This window comes from Octopus sinensis, linkage group LG1 (assembly GCF_006345805.1).
Source record: "Octopus sinensis linkage group LG1, ASM634580v1, whole genome shotgun sequence".
Classification (NCBI taxonomy): domain Eukaryota; kingdom Metazoa; phylum Mollusca; class Cephalopoda; order Octopoda; family Octopodidae; genus Octopus; species Octopus sinensis.
The window spans coordinates 106,162,952-106,167,951 of NC_042997.1; positions in this window are offsets into that span (position 1 = coordinate 106,162,952).

A 5,000-nucleotide genomic window follows, 5' to 3' on the forward strand; every position below is an offset into this window, starting at 1 on the left:
TGCTGCCTTACGCTCCTGTAAGCGCACAAGATGTTTCTAGGGTGTTCAGAAACTCGCTTTGGAGCGGCTCACAGTATTTTTGAGATTGTAAAACAGTGACTACGAAATTGTACACAATTTCACCACTGTGCGGCTTTCAATTCGCCTTTAACAACTTTAGCCAGCAACGATAGGTATTGTTTTATATATAAGTGCGAGGAATACTAATGCATTATATGGGGATTGGACAATAAGCGTAAACCAGTGTCCACGGTGGTTCCAGAAATTTCAAGCCGGAAACTACAGCCTAGAAAACGATCCTCGTCCTGGAAGATCTGTAGAACTCGACGAGGACGTCCTGCAAATTGGTTTACGCTTATTGTCCGATCCCCATATACTGCATTAGTATTCCTCACACTTTCCGTTGCGTTGTTGTCTTTATTGAACTCATAAAGCAAAATATACCGAATATGCTCTTTGAAATTTCCATTATAGCTTTGAAAAAGTAACTATTAAAATTGAACTGCACTCTTCAAAACTTACAGTAAGAATAAGTACAAGGTAAAATTCCTACCTGCTTCTATACCAAGGTGATGCAAGTAGTTTACTCCATTCCCCTCCGACTTTTAGTTCATGCAATTGAAAAATCCGCATTATTTATGGGATGACCCAATATATATACGTGTGTGTGTGTGTGTGTATGTGTGCGCGCGCGTACGTGTGTGTATGTGAGTGAGTATGTGTGTGTGTGTGTGCGCGCGCGTATACAAGTGCATTTGCCTTGGATCAGAAAATATCACAAATATCGAAAAATTAACTCCTTGATTTTAACCTAGGTCGAATTAAAAGAAACTACAGGGGTTGGACGGAATAATGGAAACACCTAGCCTCATAATTTTGAAATATCTATAAAACCGTCAAAAGCTTGTTTATTTTTATGTTTGGTTTTTTATCATTTGTGTTGATTAATATGTTTTGCTAAAATTGCTGTTTCTTTTCAGATATCATCAGAAAAAGGTGATTAAAATTCATTAAAATGACATATGTATTGTCTTTTCAAAGAAGTCAAATTGTTGGTCTTGTATGGCAGGCACTAGCGTAATGAAAACAGCCGAAATGTTTGGTGTGTCAAGAAGCACTGTCTCGAAAGTAATGACAGCCCTTGAGAAAGAGGGAAAAACGTCCTCGTCAAAACAAAACTCCGAAAGAAAAGCCAAAACTTTCAGATATGGACCATCGCATTCTTACGCGAATTGTTAGAAAGGTTCACAAAAGTACAGCTCAGAAAATTACTGCAGAGCTTAATGACCACCTCGAGAACATTTATTGAACATTTATGGTGCATTTTAGAAAAAAAAGTAAGGAGTCGATATCCTCCACTATCATCACTACAAGAACTGGGGACTGTATTAGTTGAAGAATGGACAAAAATTCCTTTGGAAACAATTCAAATTTTGTACGAGCCCATATCTCGTAGAAATCAAGCTGTAATTACTGCCAAAGGCAGTCCTACTCCATATTAAAATAAATTTGTTTGAAATTTTAAGGTTTTGCCATTATTTTGTCCAACCCCTGTAAGTGTGAACAATATCTCAAAGATATCATATCCACTCTACACACTAATTCCCCTTCTCCTCTCCCTCAGTCTCTCTTCCTCTCTCTCTCTCTTTCGCTCTCTCTCTCTCTCTCTCTCTCTCTCACACACACACACACACACACAAACACGCGCACAGGAAAACGTACAGTTCACCAGTAAAACACACTCCATCTTACATTTACATATTTTCTCACTGGCATAGTCAATTTTCTTTCTTACATATTTACATAGATCTAGATTGTCACTCAAAACACGAATAATCACTCCATGAAACACGCAACCATATAATCATTAGCAGTTGCCCGCACAAATGCACACCCTTTTTACACAAAGATTTATTGTTGCTAATGTATCAATATATACAAACACTTGAAGACAGACAGACGTATGTTGTCAAACACATAATCATAGACTCAGTCACACTCAAGCGTCAGTCTTACTTTCGCACTGTCACTGTGAAAGCACAATATTCATACACGCACAAACACCAATCTTATCCATAACGCTTACGTGACATGCACATATTTACGCAGTCACATGAATTTATTCATAAACAACGCATACATATATACATACACACACACACACACACACTCTAGCGCAGGAGTAATATACGTTCACGTAAAGTGACAATAGCATTTGGCAGACGACAGAAATGTATCGCAAGAACAAATAGCAGATATGAATACATAGATTTTTTTTTTTTTACCTCTTGCACTTTCTATGCTAAGTAAATTGTGCCGAGGTCATGGCTTGATGGATTGTTTCGTACCAAGGTGCTTCCGCAGGTCTATTACGTACACACACACACACACACCACACACACACACACCACACACACACACACACACATACACACATACACGCACATAATACGTATGTGTAATAGATGTATACATATATGCATATATATATATATATATATATACATATATATGTATATATGTATCTATATATATGTCTGTGTGCACATATGTATATATATATATATGTATGTATATATGTATGTATATATGTATTTATATATATATATGTATATATGTATATATATATATATATATAATAAATATATATGTATGTATGAATGTATGAATGTATGTATGTATATATGTATCTATATATATATGTCTGTGTGCACATATGTATATATATATATATATATATATATTATATATATATATATATATATATACATATATATGTATATATGTATGTACATATATACGCATGCATATATATATATATGTGTGTGTGTGTGTGTGTGTGTGTGTGTGTGTGTGTGTGTGTATGTGCGTGTGTACGCGCGTGGTCTGGTGGTTAGGGTATTCGGCTCATGATCATAAGGTCGTGAGTTCAATTCCCGTCCATGCGTTGTGTCCTTGAGCAAGACTCTTTATTTCACGCGTTGTTCCAGTTCAATCAGCTGGCAAAAATGAGTTGTACCTGTATTTCAAAGGGTCGGCCTTGTCACACTCTGTGTCACGCTGAATCTCCCTGAGAACTACGACAAAGGTACATGTGTCTGTCGAGTCCTCAGTCACTTGCACGAACATTTCCCGAGTAGGAGGTTCCGTGGATCGGATCAACTGTAACCATCGTGGAGTGCCAGCTAGTTGTATATATGTATATATGTATGTATATATTTATATATATATACATATATATATTTATGTATGTATGTATGTATGTATATATGTATATAGATATTTATGCATATATTATATATATATATATACGTTTATATGTATATACGTATGTATATATGTATTTCTATGTGTATATATATTCTTTGTAAGCCCAGTACTTATTCTATCGATCTCTTTTTGCCGAACCGCTAAGTGACGGGGACGTAAACACACCAGCATCGGTTGTCAAGCGATGGTGGGGGGACAAACACAGACACGCAAACATATACACACACATACATACATATATATAATATATATATATATATATATATTATATATATATATATATGTGTATATATATATATATGTTATATATATATATGTATATATATGTATATATATATATACATATATTCGACTGGCTTCTTTCTGTTTCCGTTTACCAAATCCACTCACAAGGCATTGGTCGGCCCGAGGCTATAGCAGAAGAAACTTGCCCAAGATGCCACGCAGTGGGACTGAACCCGGAACCATGTGGTTGGTAAACAAGCTACTTACCACACAGCCACTCCTGCGCCTATATCTGTATATATATGTATTTACATATATATATGCATATATATATGTACATATATATGTGTCTTTATATATATATATATATGTGTGTGTGTGTGTGTGTGTGTGTGTGTGTGTGTGTGTGTGGTGTGCGTGTGTGTGTATGTATATATATATATATATGTATTTATAATGTATATAAATGTATGTATTTATGTATATGTGGATTTATATATATAGGTATATATGTATTTACATATATATATATATATGGTATATATATATGTATATATATATGTATTTATATATATATATGTATATATGTATATGTATGTATATGTATTTAATGTATGTGTATTTATATGTATATGTATTTATATATATATTATATATATATATTTATAATATATAATATATATATATATATATGTCTTTATATATATATGTATATATATATATATGTATTGCCATATAATATATTTATATGCATTTATACATGTACATATATATGTAAATATATATATTTACATATATATGTATTTGTTTATGCATGAATGTGTATGTTCGTGCTTGTGTGTGTATGTGTGTGTGTGTGTGTGTGTGTGTGTGTGTGTGTGTTTTATTTAGTACGTTTTTGTAATTGATTCATTTATTTGTTCATTCATTTACTTGGTATCTGAAAATACGCGTAAAGTCACTCGAGGAAATATTCCAATTTACCGGCGTCATTTATAACAATACAGGTTTACATATTATTTTTGCTTATTTTATCTTTTTCATCATTTCCTTTTTCTAATCTTCAGATTAATATCTGAGGTCTTTCCCTCTTTTTTAGGAAAAAAAACAGCTTCGATATCGATTATAGCTTGATTATATTGACACGAGAATATAATTCTCTTGTCACTTTCTTGACAGTTTCGAGATAATCCAGACAATGTCTTGGAAAGCCGTTGATTATTAAAACAAAGTATATACTCTTTTAACGGAGAGAGCTTAAACCAAAACTTGATCCGTTTTTCTGTATTTATTTCTAACACAAACATCGGTGTCAACAATCTTTAGTACAGAGGAAATGGAAATTTCTGATATATATATGCCTTTCTTGTTGTCTTTGATAATATTATTGTATTCAATCGGCTCCAACTGGGAATCGAGATTTTAACACCAAATTGATTCATCGAAATTTCACCTCGATCTGTTGCCATTTCTTTCTCATTCTCATTCTACAGCTATAACTTATA